The sequence below is a fragment of the Chiloscyllium plagiosum genome, unplaced genomic scaffold (assembly GCF_037043375.1).
Source record: "Chiloscyllium plagiosum isolate Xiang-an unplaced genomic scaffold, Cpla_swu_hap1 HiC_scaffold_18, whole genome shotgun sequence".
Taxonomy (NCBI): domain Eukaryota; kingdom Metazoa; phylum Chordata; class Chondrichthyes; order Orectolobiformes; family Hemiscylliidae; genus Chiloscyllium; species Chiloscyllium plagiosum.
This window is the reverse complement of record NW_028270156.1, coordinates 95,877,368-95,897,530: the sequence shown is the minus strand read 5'-3', so window position 1 is coordinate 95,897,530 and position 20,163 is coordinate 95,877,368. Positions and strand designations below refer to the sequence as shown.

At 44.8% G+C, this 20,163-nt stretch overlaps 1 non-coding gene across 1 annotated transcript; it reads right to left on the bottom strand.

The window, feature by feature from the left end:
• Positions 1 to 1,598: 1,598 nt before the first annotated feature.
• On the bottom strand, positions 1,599 to 1,680 carry trnal-uaa (transfer RNA leucine (anticodon UAA)). Its single transcript has one exon. It is a non-coding gene; the product is annotated as a tRNA-Leu (tRNA).
• Positions 1,681 to 20,163: the final 18,483 nt, after the last annotated feature.

Sequence of the window (20,163 nt, the reverse complement as noted above, 5' to 3'; positions counted from 1 at the left end):
CGACAGACAGCTTCCAAATGAGGGCTTTCAGAGCCGACTTTGGGCTACATTTGACAGACAGACAGACAAGTTCAGGAATTCGTGGTGCGCTGTGACACCAGCGCATCAGCTTCTTTCCTGTCTTTGAACCGGGCCGCCTGTGCAAGGAATGCAAATGCGGTACTGCTTTTCGTGGAAGGATCAGAAGGCGGTAATTACACTCTCCAACAGAATGGCATCTGATCAGAACCAGGTTGGAGAAAAACTTTACAATGCTTTGCACAGTCATTAAATGGAATTGCATTACATTTCACGACGAGAGCAGATCTGTTCAAGCAAATTCGAAGGCAGGTTTGCAGATGGGAAAGCAAGCAAGAAAGCTCCGTTCTTGTCGATGTTAATGGCCGCAGTTGAAGAACAAGTCAGTTTCGAACTGGGGACTTTTCGCGTGTTAGGCGAACGTGATAACCACTACACTACAGAAACAAGTCTCAGCCGCGCTCGCTGTGGCTCTGTGGCATCCAGCACTGAAAGGTGAAGCCGTTCGACCTTTCACCTTTCTGTTTCCAATAGCTCGTTGTTTAATGGGACTTGTTTAATCATGGCTATGTGGTGAGCATGGATGAGATACACCGAAGTATCTGTTTCCACTCGGTGTACCCCAATAACGTTGTGTTGCTTACACCGTCTTTAAAGGATTACTTTTTAGCGGAGCTTGCCGTCGCAGTCTGTGGCACAATCATTTCATCTGTTCGACTGCTCACGGGAAAGGTAGTATTGTGAAACACTGCAGAAACGAACGACTTCCTTACTTTTGCTCCGACTGACCATATTCCGTGAAAGTTTCCCAGATTCTCAGCTGAGGAGTTTTGCAGTTGGAAGTTACCTCAGAAACCCTGTTAATTCGTAATGTATTGAGCGAATCGCAAAACAGAAAGCATTTAACACGGAACACAAACAAAACTGGCAAACCAAATGCATTTTCAGACACAGAGATGCATGAATGCTAAATGTGAGACAGTCCGGGGGCATGAGTCATAAAGTAATCTCACAACTAACAACAGGGCAATTTCAAACTCCTCTTTCAAACATACTGGAGACTGAGTGCACCAGCACTTCCCAGACAATGCTGAAAATAGAGAAAGAAAGAACATAATAAGAATGGGCCATAAAAAGTGAGTTTCACCAATCACAGTCTCGATTAGATTACCTTTCCCTTCCGATGTCGCCAGGACGGAGAAGAAGGAAATGGGAGAAATTCAATAACATATGACATCGAAATTCATTGGAACGATTTTCTCATTGGCCAGAAAACCAAATTACGATGAGCCGAGTCACCGTCGGACTTTGTTTCACAACAGCGATGAAATAACAGTCTCCATTCGGTTCCAGTAAAAACTCAACTTGCCTGGAACGTAAAGCAACAGTAGAGCTGTTTGCGATTTTCCGCGCGGGAGGCGAAGACGATCATGACAGCACAGACACTTCGGAAAAGTCGGCACTTTTGCACACCACAGTTAATTGCCCGGGAATCAAACCCATTTTTCTTCTGTTTTGAACAGAAATGCAGCAGAGGTCTAAACAGCATTTGAACAAGCTGCGTCGTTGATCAGCAGAAATGGCAGCAGTGGGATTCGAACCCACGCCTCTATTGAGACTGAAGCTTAAATCCAGCGCCTTAGACCGCTCGGCCACACTACCAGGAGGACGCGATTCCCATTTCTTGCACTTCCAATTGTGCTCCTGCATAACAACAGATGCAAAGTCACGTGAAAAACGTTCCATGATCCCTCTCCGACTCGCACAACTGCTGGGATGTGCCCGTCTGCAACCTCAATTTCGCAGCAGATAATGATAGCCCATCTATCCAGACAAAAAGCAATTGTAAGCTGAGTATATCTTCTCAGACTCTTTTCAGCTACAAATGTATCTGTGAGTGCGTGAGAATATATGTTCGCTTATGATTTGGTCAAATTACCATGAGCTGCTTGACATTACTGCAATTTCGATTCTTGCTTTGCAAAATGATTTTAGCCATTGCTCAAAACAGACAACTTTCACGTTTACACGGAGCATGATACACACCTGACTACAGGGAAAATGCACAAAGCTTAGCAGGCCGTGTTCCACATCATACCGTGCAGCATAGTTTCAGTCACTGTGTCTGTTTTGCAAAATAAGAGTCCCAAAGAATGTTCTCCACCCTAAAACCGGAGGTAGCATTACAATCCGAGAACGACAGATCACATTGTGAGGATACTCTGAACTCATAGAGTTCGAGATGCCACTTTCCTTGCCTTTTTGCCTTAACCGTGCAATTCGCTTCAGAGATCTTCACACCTGGATATGAGCCACATGGATACCAACTGAGTTGGAAACCTGTGTGGGAATCGACGAGAAGCGACTCAATACATTTTGCTAAATTCCATGCTGCTTTATAGAAATGCAGTTTCTGTTCACCTCAATCTAAAAGGCAGTTTCTGAACATAGTAACAGAAGTCAAAAGGTAATTACCTCACCCCACCCTCACTCCAGAAGAGGTGCTAACTGCCCTTGAGTGCTTTTTATTCTCGATGTGAAGAGTTCTCACGCCTGAGTCACCTTCACGTCTCTGGTTGCTGAGTGAATCACAAAGAAGGAATTTCACCAGAGCTGCAATTGCCTCACTTCCCCACTCGCCCTCCTCGTTTACATTTTACTGTTTGCACGTTCTCCCCGTGTCTGCGTGGTTTTCCTCCCACAGTCCAAAAATGTGCAGGTTAGGTAAATTGGCCATGCTAAATTGCCTGTAGTGTTACGTAAGGGGCAAATGTATGGGTGGGTTGCGCTTCGGCGGGTCGGTGTGGACTTGTTGGGCCGACGGGTCTGTTTCCACACTGTAAAGTAATCTAATCTTGTAGAGCGGTGGCATGTGACCTCATCAGAACTGTGTCAGAATGAAACAGAGAACAAGAATTTTCCGTCATATTCACACCTACATTTGACTTCAGTCTTCAGTCACTTTCTCTCTCACGTGAAGCAGCCATGGAGAGGGAAATAAAGGCCATGTTGTGGCTCAATGGCCTTTCTGATATGGCTGAAACTGAATTGGATTAAATCGCAAGAAACGCTGTTTTATTCGTTTCATTTTAATTTTGCTGCAACCTCACAATGTTCATTGTAATAATCAGAAGTGAATTAGATTTATCTCATTGTAACGGTTAATGTTGTATTCAAATTTGCTCCGACTTTATTTCAGTTTAAGGAAAGTATTGCTTAGAAAATTAGAGTGTTAAAATGCAAAAGAAAACCCACCAGTTTTGTTGCTCGTTGCTTTGGCAGATTTCACCGAGTAGAAAATGGACCAAACATCATGGTGTTTGTCCTCACATCTTTAAAGCCGGAAGTCGATCTCCAAGCAACTGGTCACTTCTTATTCATTATGTAATATCATCCCTTCACAATGAGAAAAATCCACTCAGTTCCATTTACAATGCTTCAGGTAGAATATTATGCCAAATCTTTCAAAATCCAGAGTTTTTGGAGCCGAATCTTATTCAGCTGCACGCGTTCACGAAATGTCTTTACATTTAAAGTCAACCCACTTCGACATTGTTTCCCCGCAACTTCCGACCGACTACACCCCACCCCTACACCTTTTTCTAGCCACACGCTGTCTCTCTCCTTGTGAAATTTATTCCTTGTATGTTACCAAATGTGCCTTTCCAAATTTTTTGAAAAACATATTGTCGGAGTGACAGCGATTCTGTTCTCATCATTTCTTTTTCCTTCAAAGGTTTTATCAAACTTTTTGAATGTCTAGCGTCTCGATGTTTACTTACTTGCAAGAGGGAATTTTCCACCTATTTACTCTGTCCAAACATTTCATAACCTGAAAAAAACCCAGTTAAGTCTTTCTTGGTTCAGGGATAACTGTTCTAAATTTTTGAAAACAACAAGTGAATAAAATCTCATCCTCAGTATACCTCGTCAGCATCGCTTCTACTGGTTTTACACCCCAGTAAACACCGTCATTATCCTCTCCGATAGATTCACAGAATCCTACAGTGCAGAAAGAGCATTTCAGTCAATCGAGCCGGTGTCGACTCTCTGAAGAGCATCTCGCCAAGACCTATCACTCCTCCCCAATCCCTTATATTTCACCAGAAGAAGGGGCAACCCTCCCCATTATGATGTCAAATAAAGCTGTTGGGCTATAACCTGGCGTCCTGTGACTTCTATCATTGTCCCCGCGTTACCCATGGCTAATTCACTTAATTTACTTAATTCAATCCCTGGACACGAGAGGGCAATTTAACTTGACCAATCAACATAACCCTCAGACCGAACAGCAGTGCGAATTACTGAGCCAATGTTCTATCATAGTGAGCAAAACCTGAATCATTTATAATGGCTTTATCCCCTGGTAACTCAACCTCATCAACCCAAATTCAGTGTATCGAAACGCTACTCTGTGTTTTACAATCTGATTCGTGCTGCGGGAAATGTTTCTGCACTCATATTTGAATGCTTTTTCGCTGTTCCTCCCTCACTTTCCTGCTTCCAATAAACACTTCAATTCGGAACAAGTCTGCCGAAAGCTTTTCATTCCAACACAGTAACAAGGTGCAGTTTGCAGAGGTCATGTTTTGCGCTTTCACTGACACTCTGCCTCCCTGAGAGCTGCTGTTATTCCCCACTGGATTCAGGCAGCACTGTCCTTCCTGTGACATGCCCCATCGAGAATGGAAGGACAAGTATCAATACCCGCACTTGGGAATGGAGCGACCGTTTTAAAATATTTACACTGTCCCCAGTGGAAAATTGAGCCCTGTGACAGGCGGGGACACTAACCACTTTTCTACCGAGAACAAGAGTGTCAAATGAGGCCCTTCAACCAATTGTGGCGACTCTTGTCAGAACAACTGCCTAATGAACTGAATCCCATTTCAGAACGTTTATCCCACAGCCTTATATGTCTTGGCATCACAAGTTCAAATCTAAATGTTTGTTCAGGTTCTAAGGGTTTCTGCCGCTCTGAAAAATGCAGACAGTGTATTCCAAATTCCAACCACCTACTGGCTGATAAAGCAGTTTCGTACATCTTCTCAAAACATTCTGCCTTTCTTCTAAAATCTCTGGTCCCTGCTAATCGATCCCTCCATCAATGGGAAACTCGTTCAATCAACTATGTCCATACCCTAACTCAATCATGTCTCCTCTACATCTCCTTTGCACTGCGACAAACAGTCCACTCTGTCCTGTCTTTCTTCACAACTGAAACTCTTCATCCCAAACAATATCCCGGTAAATATCTCCTGCAATTTTCTCAGTGTGATCATATCCCTGCTATAATGTGATTTGCAAAACTGCACACAACACTCTTGCTTGAGCCTAATGAACATTTGTTTTAAAATTTCTATATTAGTAAGAGGGCGATTCTGGCTAAGCAGAATTTATTACCCATTCTGAATTGCCCAGAGGGCAATTGAGACTCAACCATATTGTTATGAGTCTGAAATCACATGCAGGCCAGACCAAGTAGGGACAGCAGATTCCTTCCTGAAATGACATCAGTGAACCAGATTTTTTTTCAACAATTGTCAATGGATATATAGTAATCATTAGATTCTTCATCGCAGATATTTGCTGAATCAAAATTTTACAATATGGCATGGTGGGCCTCAAACCCGAGCACTCAGACTATTACCTCGGTGTCTCGATTATGAGTCCTATGAAATTACCACAAGAGCAACACAGAAAGCCACAAAAGCTGATCATTTCCAGTAAAATCTCTTTTCCCCAAAGCTGGCCTGGGTCTTTTCCATGAGTCTGACGCTCCAATTGTCTCTGTCCTATGTCAGTAAAAGCTGCTGCAAGGAGATTGATTTCACAACCGCGGTATTCAAATGGATCGAGGTCCCGAAAGTGGGATTGGAGGTCCCGAAAGTGGGATTGGGGCACGTTTACCCAGCAAAAGTGACCGCAGCACAGACAGAACAGTATGAATGTGAAAGAGAGTGATAGATTGTGCATTGCCTCAGAGAAATGGGAGGAGGGACGGAAATGAGGTTTAATGATCGTGGGAAGGAGAGAAATCTCCGACAACGGGTGTGTTTGAATCCTGATATATGGAACGCAGAGATGTAAAAGAGCGGAATTTGAAGGTAAAACAATTAATGTGTCACAAAAAGGACAACGGAGAGAACACTTAGTGCCGTGATTTGGTTTCAAATCGAGGTTGCTATGGTCACAATGCAAAATACAGATGACCACGATCACAGCAACCACAAAACAGGATGCTTGCAAGCAGCAATAAGTGTACTAGCGGAGGAAATGTTCGTTAAAACAGCAAATGTACAATATCAGTACTCAGCGAACAGTGACAGGCATGTGGGAACTGAGAATGAATTGAATCTTCAAATTCGATGTCTTCAGAGGCTGTGGAAATCCTTGAATGAGAATGTTGAAAACTGAGATTGATAGATTTCTCCAAAATATCAAAGACCCGGGGGACAGTACAGGATATTGTTGAAATGTATGCTTCAGCAGCATTTTAGCTTAACATCGGCGACTTCACCAGCTTCCTCAAGGCCATAACCAGTGTTGCAGATAATCACACATAATCCCAGTTCACAGACTCGGATTCAGAGAAACTGTAGCACAGCCTCCTAGATCCAACCGGAAATGGGAATGGGATGAGTGCGCGATGTTACTCTCTGGTTCCAGTGGTGCAACAGGTGACAGTGCGGTCCTTCTATGATGGTATAGAGGCACAAGAAATTCCTCATTCTCCTGATCAAGGGAATAGTTGTCCCCGTTTATACTCTCATAGCGATTTATAGTGCATCTTGCTAAGACAGCTGAGTGGCACAATTGGAGCATGTTGAGCCGTTAACTTTGCAGTGGTGGGTTTAACAGATGATTTTGCTGTTTGGATCTGTGGTTCCGACACTGGCGGTGGCAGCTGCATTTGCTTGCATCAGCTCAGAATCAGTTTCTTCCACAAAGTCAAGACTTCAACCTGGAGAAGGTGGTGTTGGGGTGATACTTTGAACTGGTTGTCCTTGGGGGCTGGGACACGGAAAAGCTGATGTTTAAGTTAGACGAATAAAACCTGGAATGCAAGCCTGACCTCAGAAACAGAGATAATAACTTTAATTTCCTACAATCCCATTAATTCATGTCCCTTATGCAGAATCTTCCCCAGTCCTGCCTACGAGAGACTCCAGGGCCAGAAAAACATGAGCTGACCCTTAATTCAAGAATCCCCATCGTTTGGAGAAGCAGGGTAGTCGGCCCTTCCAGTACAGACGGTCCATCCGAAGCGCATCCCACCAGACCCCACGGTATTCCCTATCCCATAAACCTGCATTTCCCATTGTTGATCCGTGTAACTGGCTCTTCTTTCGTCAGTGGGAGAAATAAAAACGCGAACACACAGAGAATGTGCAGACTACCCATTCTGTGCAGACAGAGACCCGCGGCTGGGATCGCACCCGGGTGTGTGCCGTAGCCAGGAAGCAACGAACAAGGGGCGAAGAATAAATGTTGTCCTGACCAGTAATACTCACACCCTCTGGGTGAATGAGGAAGAATGAAAACACATTAACAATATGGAAAACAGGATTTGTATCTGTGTGGACACAAATTGAAAGGATCGTTCACCCTGGGTGGAAAAAAGGACGCCGATACCACAGAGAAAGCAGGGCAACGTGGGAACTGCTGGAAGAGATTCAATTAACCATAGAAATGGAAACTCATTTAATCAGTAACACTGGGTACAAGCTGTTCACCAGTCCCGTGTGTGGGAAAGGGTCACTGAGCAAAACAACCTCCGAGACTCCAGTAGGATTACATATCCCATCAAGTGTTCAGTTATGCTGTCAATGCTGTTGTTCATCCCAACCAGCTTTTTGCTCCATAGCGTCAATCGTAGAGTCATACAGCATGAAAACAGCCCCCTCAGTCCAACCAATCCATGCTGAACATACTGCCAAACTAATCTACTCCCATCTGCCTCCTGCTGTACCCGCTGAATGGTTATATTGCCCTTGTAGTTTTACTTCTGTGTTGTCGATCCAAAATTCCAAGTAATATTTTGGGGAGAAAGGGTACAGGTCCTGGCATGACAGATAGTGGAGTTTGAATTCAATAAGCACCTGGAATTGAAGAGTCTCGTGATGACCTGAATCAGTTGTGTGGAAACTCTCATCTGATTCACTCATGCCAGTTCGGGAAGCAAACTGTCATATTCCTCTGCTCTGTCCCACAGGAGACTCCAGATGGATAATATTGTGGTTGACTCTTAACTGTCCTCTGGGAAATAACTGATGTACTAGGCACGAATAAATTTATTTTAAAAATCCCACTTTCCCATTCATGTTTGGATCGAATTGTTCTTTAAATGTTGCAAATGTACCCTCAGCCATCTCTTCCTCAGCAAGTTAATTGCACACGTAAAACACATTCTCTAAACAAAAAGCCTCACGTGTCTTTTTTATTAACTCTCTCTCTCTTCATTTTAAACATATGCCATCTCGTCTTAAAATCCCCCTCCTGGGAAAAGGCAGCTATCGTTAACTCTAACTTGCCTCTCAAGAATTCATAAAGTTTTGCCAGGTCGCCGCTCAAACCCCTAACCTCGAGTGAAACCAGTCTCAACTAGGAGAAAGTGAGAACTGCAGATGAGGGATCAGAGTCGATCGTGTTGTGCTGGGAAAGCACAGCAGGTCAGGCAACATCTGAGGAGCAGGAGAATCGACGCTTCAGGGAAGAGCCTGATGAACGACACTTGCGCGAAAAAATGATTCCCCTGCTCCTCGCATACCGCCTTATCTGTTGTGGCTTTACAGCACCCCGATCGGGAATCTGAAAATAGTCTCAGCCTGTAGAGCCTTTCATTATAACTCAAACCTTCCACACACGGCAACATGCGTGTATACCTTTTCTGAACCTGCTCCAGCTGAATAACATCATTCCTACAACTGGGCTAATAGAACTGGGCATAATATTCCAGAAGAGGCCTCATCATAACGTCCTGACTACTATACACAAAGGACTGAGCAATGAAGGGAAGTATGTTAAATACCTTTGACCACCATGTCTGTAGGTGATGCAAACTACAAAGAATTATGTACCTGCATCTCTAGCTTCCGTGTTCTCCAACACTACGCAAAGCCCTACGCTTTTTGTTGAACCAAAATGCAATACCTTCCATTTATCCAGATTGAACTCCATGTTACATTTTTCAGTCCAACGACTCATTGGATTAATATCCTTTTGAAACTTAGATAATCTTCCTCACTGTCTACAATTCTGATATCGCCTGCAAACCTACGCAGCATGTCTGCTGTGTTTTCCACTCTTTTCTCATATAGATCAATGATTCATATTTACTTGTCATGATCGTTATTCAGCAGTGTGCAGAACATACAAGTTAGTCATGCAATTAACCATGAGGAAGAAAGCCGCAGACTGCAGGGAGATTTTAAACAATTGGAAATAAAAATGGTGAAAACAATTCATTCCAGGGAAGTGGGTGACAGTGAAGCAAAATCAAACTTCAAACCAGCCGCCCTCGCTCCAGTTGTGGCAGTCAGCTGTGTCAGCAAGATGCTCTGTAGATTGCTATGTCATTATAAACGGGAACAAATTTCCCTTCTGCCCCGCCTTTGGCCAGGAGCACTCGCAACCACGGAACTGCTTACGCCTCTAAACCGTCATAGAAAAACCGTGCATTCTCCGGTTGTGTCACTGGAGCCATCGAGTATCTCTGCGACCTCATTCCCATCCCGATTTCCAGATGGATCTTTGTGACTGCGCCAGTCAATTCCTCTGATTATGGGGCTGGGAACTGGGACTCTGTGGCAGCAGTGGTTCCTGCCTTGTGGGGGAAAACTGGTGAAGTAGCCGATGTTAAACTGCATTGCTATTGGAACATACATTTCAACAAAACCTGCACTGTCCCCTGAGTCTTTGATGTTTTGGAGAAATCTATTTATCTCAGCCTTCAGCATATTAATGATGGAATCACCCCAGCCTCTGCGGGCACCGATGTTAAATGGTCAGCCCATTCTGAGTTCCCACATATCTGTCACTGTTCGCTAAGCACTGATATTGTGTGTTCGGTACTCTGACTAACATTGTCTATGTTACTGTACTTATAGCGGGTTGCTAGCGTGCTGCTAGCGTGCTGCTATATGGGATGCAGCGATCGCGTAGTGGTTAGTACTCTGCAATATGGCCGCAGAAACCTTGGTTCGAATCCAAGGCACAGCAGGAGTTTATCTATTCGCACCAGTTTTTGTGAAGCACACAAAGGTATAAGCTTTTTTTAGATTACTTTAGATTAGATTAGATTACTTTACAGTGTGGAAACAGGCCCTTCAGCCCAACAAGTCCACACCGACCCGCCGAAGCGCAAACCACCCATACCCCTACATTTACCCCTTACCTAATACTACGGGCAATTTAGCATGGCCAGTTCACCTGACCTGCACATTTGTGGACTGTGGGAGGAAACCGGAGCACCCGGAGGAAACCCACGCAGACACGGGGAGAATGTGCAAACTCCACACAGTCAGTCGGCTGAGGCGGGAATTGAACCCGGGTCTCTGGCGCTGTGAGGCAACAGTGCTAACCACTGTTGTTTTAACATGGTAATTTTGTCCAAGGCAATGATCTTTTTCCTTCAAATTCTGCTCGCTCATAACTCGGTGTTTCATATGTCAGCATTCAAATCCACCGTTCTCAGAGATTTCTTCCCTCCTACGATCATTAACCCGACTTTCCGTCCAACACCACCATTTCATTAATTTGGGGATGCCAGTGTTGGACTATGGTGTACAAAGTTAATAATCACACAACACCAGGTTATAGTCTTGCATGTTTAATTGAAGCACTAGCTTTCGGAGCGCTGCTCTTTTGTGGAGTCATTTCCTATTTCATTAAGGCACTGCAGAATCAAACACTGACTCTCACATTGATACCGTTCAGTCTGTGCTGCTGTGGTCACTGTTGCTGGGTGAACGTTCACCAACCCCACGATCGGGACCTGCAGACCAGTTGATCCATTTGGTTACCGCTGTTGTGAGATCAATACTCATGTAGCAATTTTTACTGAGACGGACAAGAGATTATTGGAGGGTCAAGCTCAGGAAAATGACACAGGACAGTATCGGGGAAAAACAACTCCATTGGAAAAGATCAGTTTGATCGGTTTTCTGCAATGGCCGAGCGCTCTTACCACTGGAATGTTAATTCAGACCCCAGGGACTCGGGTTTGACTCCGACCATGCTAGGTGTTAGAATTGTGATTCAGTAAATATCTGGAATTACGAATCTAATAAATCACCTTAAATCCATGGTCAATTGTTGAAAAAAAATAAAACCATCAGTTTCACTGACGTCCTTTAAAGAAGGAAACTGCCATTCTTATCTGGGCAGGCCTCCATATGACTCCAGACTCACTGCAATATAGTTGTGACTCAGTACCCGCTGTGTACTTAGAGATAGCAAAATATGCTGCAGAGCCAGCGATGCCCGCATACAGTAACAGAATAAAAGAAGTTTATTTGGCTCTAGCTCGAGTACTGTGTGCAGTTCTACAATTCACATTATAGCATAGATGTGATCGCACTGGGAACAGTGCAGGAGAGATTCACTGGGGTATTGTTTGGCTGAAGAGTTTCAGTTATGAGGACAGACTGGGATTGTTTGTCACCGAGCAGCGGAGATTGGGGAAGACATGACTGAGATGTACAAAACAATCAGGGATACGGATCGGATAGATTGAAAGAAGCGTTTCCTGTTGCTGGAGGGATCGAATATCGGGCCAAGAGATGTCGGGAAAAGGCAGAAAGGTTTGAATCGATGTGCGCAAAGCGTCAGAGAGGCGGAAACCCTTTACACCTGAAAAGAAAATTCAGATGAATCTTTGTGGTGCCAAGACATATAAGGCTATGGGCTGAATGATGGAAATCTTGATTCAGATCGTTAAGCAGTTGTGTTGGACAAGTGCGGCCACAACAGGCTGAAGGGCCTCCTTCGACGTTGTTGTCCTCGGCAGTATCGTGGTCAGTGTCCCCGCCTGTCACAGGGCTCAATTCTCCGCTGGGGGCATCGTAAAGGTTTTAAACCTGTGGCTCTGTTCCCCAGTGAAAGTTATAAATGCTTGGCCTTCCATTCTCGATGGATATGTCACAGGAAGGACACTGCTGTCTGAATCAGCTGGGGAAGGACTGCAGCTCCTGGAGCGAGAGAGTGTCATTGAAAGTGCAAACACGTAACTTCTGCAAACTGCACATTGAATCTGTGTTGGAATGAAAATCATTTTTTCGATTTGTTCCTGACTGAAATGTTTGCCTAAAGCAGGAACCTGAGGAAGAAAACAGGGTAAACCCATTCAGATCTGAGTGCAGAAACATTTCCTGCAGCACGAATGCGGTTGATCGGCGCAGAATCGCGTTTGGATGCATGAATTTTGGTTGATGGGCGCAGCTTGCTTTCACTGGGCTGAGTTACCAGTGTATAAAGCTATTAAACATGATGCAGATGGTGCTCACTATTATGATATAATTGCTGAGTGGCTCGCACTGATTTTAGATCTGCAGTTGAGGTGGATTGACCATGTTAAATTGCCCTGTCATGTCCAGCGATTGAAATCACTAAGTTTAGTGAATTAGCCATGGGTAATGCGGGGATAAGGTCAGCAGTCGCACGATGCAATGTTTTACTCCAGTAGGTTTTATTTGAAATCACAAGCCAGAGGGCTGTTCTTTCTTCAGGTGAAATATATGGGAGAGATTGGGGGGGCTAGGTCTGGTTGTGATGCTCTTCAGAGTGACCCTATAGACTCGATTGGGTGAATTGTACTTTCTGCATTGTAGGGTATCTGTGATTCTATCAGAGAGGACAGTGCCAGCGTTTACTGGGATGCTAAGACATTAGAGACGATGCTGACGGCGTTTAGTGGGGATGGGATTTTATTTATTTGTGTGTAGGAAAATTTGGAACTGAACCAAGGAAAACCGAATGGAAGTTCTCCAGAGTATACGAGGTTTGGAGGGAGGAAATAGGTGGTAAATTCACTCTTTCAAGTTACTAAATTTCTGAACGTCAGGTATTCAAAACCATTGATGTAGGACAAAGAAATGATTGGAGCAGAATTTCTGTCGCTCGGAAAATCCGTTTCCAAAGTATTTGGGAAGGCACATTTAGAGACACACAAGCAGTGAGTTTCACCAGGAGAGAGAGACAGCCTGTGGCTGGGTGAAAGTGATAAAGTGGGGTGTGGGGGATGGAAGGTGCGAGGAAACAGTGTCTAATTTGGATGAATTGAAATGTAAAGATATATCAGAAACGTATGCAGCCGAATAAGAGTCAGCAAAATTTTCAGTATTTTGAAAGATTTGCATTAATATTCCACATTAAACATTATAAATGGAACTGAGCAGATTTTATAGATTGTCAAGGAAAGATATTCCATAATGAATAGGAAGAGACACGTCGCTTGGAAATCGATTTTCTGCTTTAGTTTCATGCCTTAAAGATGGGAGGACAATCGCCATGATGTTGGGTTCATTAGATACCCACTGAAATCTGCCAAAGTAACTGAGCATCAAAACTGGCTTTTTCTTTTAGTTAAACTTTCAGTTTTTCTCATCATTATTTTCATTAAACATTCCAATGATACAAATCCAATTCACTTCCGATCATTGCAATGAGCAGAGTGAGGTTGCAGCAAAATTAATAAAATGAAGCGAACAAAACTGCATTTCCGGGAAATTTACCCAGATCAAGTTCAGCCATATGAGAAAAGCCATCGAGCTAAAACATCACCTTCACTTCTCTCTCCATATATACTTCCTCACGTGAGGGAGAAACTGTCTGAAGAAATTATGAGTCAAGACTAAATATGCGTGTGAATGTGATGGGAATTTCTTGTTCGCTGGTTCATTCTGAGACAGTTCCGACTCGGAATGAATCAAGGACAGCTATTCCTTCCAAAGATGGTGTCAATTCCCTGTTTTTTACTGATATTATCATTCCGCTAAAAGCAGAAACATAGTGGCGTGGATTCGATTCCGCTCAAGGAATTTCTCATCCCCTATTAGCACCATATGTAATCTTAACAGGGTCACATGTGAGTTCCTTTGTTTTGCGAGGAAATGGCCCCGAGGATATGGCAATGTGTTGGTAATTCATTGTTCACACGTGGGTTCAAATCCTACTCTGGTTGTTACTTCTATTAAACGCAGCTGTGGTTTTCCTTTGTGCCTCGCATCTTTAGTGTACATTAGATGGAGAATCTTGCTCTTGCCCTTCATTGCACCAGTGATTTGCGATAAATTGATACCACATCAAAGTCGAAATAAACCAATTTGATTCTGTTGTAAGTTGAATTGGGATAATGAAAAGGAGTGCGACTTTTGTTTCGTCCCTTTATTCCATCTTGACTTTATATGAATATACATCGAATGAAAGAGAAACAAATAAGGAGAGATCGAGAGCAATAGTTTATCCAGTGGGCTTGTGAATGAGTATTTTGATGTAACACTCCACACAAACGTCTGATCAGTATTTCAAACAGTCCATTGGAACTGGAACTGCAGAAACCTTCTCCAATGACACAAACCTTTCATTCTTTCACAAACTATTGCTGTGTGAATCACACCGCGATCGATCATCCAGCACGATCACCAAGTTGCCAACAGCATTAGATCCACCGATTTTCTTTAGCAATCACAACTTCTGCATATACCCATTTGCGGTGTGCCCACTGCCATTTGTTGTTTCCAGGCCACAACACATTTCTTGTTCATGGGTTTATCAGCCTTGTTCCTGATCTTTCTGATAAGTTTGAGAAACCTTTTCTATCAATTCATCCCATCCCCTCAGAATTCCAAATTTTTCAATAGAATAATACGTTCGACCAAATGGGTAGGATTGGAAGTCGGCCATTCAGCCCATCGAGTCTGCTCCACCCCCATTCAACGAACTCATGGCTGATCTGTTAATCCTCAACTCCATTCTCCAGCCTTACTTCCTCAGAGCTTCGTCTTTCTGGTTAAATATCTGTCTGGCATATTTTGAAAATACACAATAAATCAGCTAAAACAAAAGTTTCTGGAAAGGGTTCCACAGAATCACTGGCCCCTGAGCAAAAAATTACTCCTCATTTCTGAATTAAATTGGCAATAACGAATTGTGACTTCATGTCCTATGGTGCTCTCCTCATACCAGAGGACAAACCACCTGCCCGTAACTACCCTGTTAAGATCCCATGAATATTCAACGTTTATAAATGTTATTATGTGATAATAGAGCTCCCCTCCGCCTCCTTTGTTTCAAGGAGAATAATCCCAGCCTAACCAATCATTCCACGAAGGTCCAGTTTATACAATGTTGACAACATCCTCTCAAATCTCTGCTGTCCCCTGCAGCGTCCTTACATATTATTAAGGCAAGTAGAGAAATTTATGTGAAGGAACGATTGAAATTTCAAGCACAGATGGGAAATGGAACTTGAAATCAGATAGCGACTGGAATCAGATCGTTCCACACAAGGACAGAATACAGTAATGATAACTCTGACAAATAAGAATCTAATCACATCCCACTGACATTCAATGGCTTTACTGTAACCAAACTACCCCATGTAATCGTCCACAGAGCTAGTATTTAGGGAAACAAGGTTTTGAACTGGCTATATAAACACTTTGACAACAAAAACATGTCCTTTGGTAGTCATTTTTTGATTATAAACTCAACTCGTGTCACCGTGAATCCTACATCGTTTGCAACGCACAAATGAGACGTGGAACGCGACTCTCTCCATTTGCTTAGATGGGTGTAACTTCAATAACACTTAAGGAACTGGATACCATTTACGACAATGCAGTCACTTGATTGTACCCTCTTCAATATCTGCAATATTTATTCTCTTCACCGCTAAGGCACAATTCAGCAGAGTGCACCAACTACAAGATGCACTGGAGTAAGTCATCTGAGCATTTTGACAGAACGTTCAAAGTTCAACAGCTCTCCTGACTATAAGGACAATGTTGGAAGATGCAACGAAACGTCACCATTTGCAAGTTACCCTCCAAGGCGCATAGCACCCTGACTTGGAAAGGAATCAGTGATACACTCATTGAGTGGCGAAACAGTCTTGATGGGCAATATTGCATAATTCAGCCTTCCATCTTTTATCTTACAATTTTAGACAAATGTTGATTTATGCGGTGACCAGACTTGTGCTCAGTCCTTAAGCTGTTCCCTAAACTGGTGGTTGCTAAAGTTCTACTATCATCCACAACCCGTGGTCAACAACAGAAAATATCCGAAAACCCTCTCAATCAACTGATTCCCCACAAGAATAGAGTGGTGTTGGAGAAGCACAGCAGGTCCGGCAGCATCTGACGAGCAGAAAAATGAACGTTTCGGGCAAAAGCCCTTAATCAGGAATGAGACTGGAAGCATATGGGATGGAGAGATAAATGGGAAGGGATGGGGCTTTGGAGAAGGTAGCTGAGAGCGCAGTAAGTGGATGGAGGTGGGAGGTGAACGTGATAGGTCAGAGAAGAATGTGGAGCGGATAGGTGGGAATGAGGATGCATAAGTGGGACAGGTCAGGAGGACGGTGTTGAGCTGGAAGTTGGGAACTGGGGAAAGTTAGGGGAGGGGAAATGAGGAAACTGGTGAAGTCCAAATTGATGCCATGGCGTTGAAGGGTCGCATGGCGATATATGAGGCTTTCTTCCTCCAGGCATCGGGTGGTGAGGCAGTGGCGATGGAGGAGGCCCAGGACCTGCATGTCCTCGGGAGAGTGGGAGGGAGAGTTGAAATGTTTGGTCAAGGCGCACTGGGGTTGATTCTTGCGGGTGTCCTGGAGATATTTGCTGAAGTGCTATGCGAGAAGACATCCAGTCTCCCCAGTTTAGTGGAGACCACATCGGGAGCAATAGATCCAATAAATGACATGTGTGGAAGTGCAGGTGAACTTTTTATGGATGTGGAAGCCTCCATTGGACGGAGGTGAGGGGGTAGATGTGGGTGCACGTTTTGCAGTTCCTGCAGTGACCGGGGAAGGTGCTAGGAGGAAAGGGTGGATCATTGGAGGGCGTGGACTAGACGAGGTAGTCACGGAGCGAACGGGCTTGGCAGAAAGTGGATAGGGATGGGGTCCGTTTACAGGTGGCGAAACAGCCATCGGATGATATGATTTATGCGGACGTTGGTGGGATAGAAGATGAGGACCTTGTTCGGTTCGAGGTGTGGACTTCTTGAGCGGAGGTACGGGACATGGATGAGATGCGTTTGAGGGCATCTTCAACCAGAAAGGAGGGGAATTTCCGGTCTTTAAAGAAGGAGGACATCTGGTGTGTTCTGTGGCGGAATTGGTCCATTGGGAGCAGATGCGATGGAGGTGGAGGAATTGGGAATAGAAGATAACATTTACGCAAGAGGTAGGGTGGGAGGAGGTATAATCCAGACAGCTGTGGGAATCAGTGGGTTTGTAAAAAGTGTCAGTAACACTGACCTCGAGGGATTTGTTTCCCTCCCCACCCCAATCCACTTTTCACAAAGACTGTTTCCTCCACGACTACCTGGTCAAGTCTACACCCTCTAATGACCCACCCTCCCCTCCCAGCACCTTCCCCTGCCACCGCAGGAATTGCAAAACCTGCTCCCACATCTTCCCCCTCACATCCTTCCAAAGCGCCAATGGAGCCGTCCACATCTATCAAATGTGCATCTGCACTTCCACACATGTCATTTATTGCATCCGTTTCTCACGATGTGGTCTCTTCTACATTGGGGCCACTGGACATCTTATAGCAGAGCGCTTCACAGAACATTTCCAGGACACCTGCAACATTCAACCCAACGCTCCGTGACCAAACACATCAACTACCCCTCCCCACCCACTCTCCCGAGGGCATGCCGGCCCTGGGCCTCCTCCACCACCATTACCTCATCACCTGACGCCTCATCTTCCACCTCGGGACCCTTCAACCCCAGGGCATCAATGTGGTATTCACCAGATTACTCCTCTCCCCACGTCCACCTTATCCGAGTTCCAGCCTTCTAGCTTGGCACCATCCTACTGACGTCTACCACCTGTCTATCTTCCTTCCCACCTATCTGCTCCACCCTCTTATCCGACCTTTCACCGTTAACCCCACCTCCATCCACCAATTCCAATACCGAACAACCCAGATGGCATCCTTCTTCAAAGACTGCAATTTCCCTTCAGACGTGGTTGACGATGCTCTCCCCCGCATCTCCTCCACTTCCCGCTCCTTCGCCCTTGAACCCCGCCCTTCCAATCGCCACCAGGACAGAACCCTACTGGTCCTCACCTACCACCCCACCAACCTCCAGATACATCGTAATATCCTTCGTCATTTCCACCAAACGGACCCCACCACCAAGGATATATTCCCCCCCACCACTATCAGCGTTCCAAAAAGACCACTCCCTCCGCGACTCCCTCGTCAAATCCACACTCCCCACCAACCCAACCTCCACTCCCGGCACCTTCCCCTGCAACTGCAAGAAATGCAAAACTTGCGCCCATACCTCCCCCTCATTTCCCTCAGGCCCCAAGGGATCCTTATATATCAATTAGAAATTTACCTATACCTCCACACACATCATTTACTGTATCCGTTGCACCCGATGTGGTCTCCTCTACATTGGGGAGACAGGCCGCCTACTTGCAGAACGGTTCAGAGAACACCTCTGGGACACCCGCACCAACCAACCCAGCCACCCCGTCGCTGAACACTTTAACTCCCCCTCCCACTCCGCCAAGGACATGCAGATCCTTGGCCTCCTCTATCGCCAGACCATGGCAACAGGATGCCTCGAGGAAGAGCGCCTCACCTTCCGCCTAGGAACCCTCCAACCACAAGGGATGAATGCAGATTCCTCCAGCTTCCTCATTTCCCCTCCCCCACCTTGTCTCAGTCAAATCCCTCGAACTCAGCACCGCCTTCCTAACCTGCAATCTTCTTCCTGACCTCTCCGGCCCCAACCCCACTCCGGCCTATCACCCTCACCTTAACCTCCATTTCCAACGCCCCTCCCCCAAGTCCCTACTCCCTACCTTTTACCTTAGCCTGTTTGGCACACCCTCCTCATTCCTGAAGAAGAGCGCATGCCCGAAACGTCGTTTCTCTTGCTCCTTGGATGCTGCCTGACCTGCTGCGCTTTTTCAGCAACACATTTTTAAGCTCTGATCTCCAGCATCTGCAGTCCTCACTTTTTCCACCGTCACTTCCAGTTTGGTATTCACGGCTGTGCCACAAAGTTTGTCTGATTCTGGTTCCAGGAACTGGAGTGATGTGCCTGACTGCAGCAATGTGTACTTCCTTGTGTGTGGAAGTTGGTGAAGAAACTGTTATTAACACATAGTTAATAACACATTGTTATTGAAACATACATTGCACCAATATCCCGCACCATCCCCTGAAACTTTTTTTTTTCTAGAAATCTATCAAACTCAGTCTTCAACATGCAGTATTCGATCAAACCACCACAGCGTCTGGTGATATCGAATTTAAAGATTCAGCTAATTCTGAATTCCCACATGTCCGCAGTCGCTCACGTAATATTCCTGCTGTGTATCTGCTTCTCTTCCTAACGCATCCTCTGTCACTGTAATTATTGCTGTTTTTAAACGCGGGTCTTTGCATGACTCAATGGTGGTTTAAATGTTAAAATATGCTGCATTGTGGCAGCAGTAAGATCGTTCGAATCCGAATCACTGCATTTTATTCCTTGTGATTAATGCTGAAGAAACACAGAAAGGAAACAATTGATTTTACATGAAGGCATTCGCTGAGATTATGTCTTTTTTCCATCAAACCCCTCTCTCTCACACACATCTCTGCGAGCCATATATCAGGATCCAGACTCACCATTCTCGGAGAATTCCCTACCTCCCGAATCACATACCTCCTTTAAGTTCCCCGTCCCATTTCCCTTATAATCACTTTCACATTCACCTCCTTCAGTCTGTGTTGCTGTGCTCACTGTTACAGGGTGACCATGGCCAAGTCTTACCATCGGGACGTTCAAACTATTTGATCCATTTCGATACGGCAGTTGTGAGCTCAATCCACATGGCACAGCTTTTACTGACATGGATCAGCGATTATTGAAACATCAGGCTCAGGAAAAGGGCACAGGGAA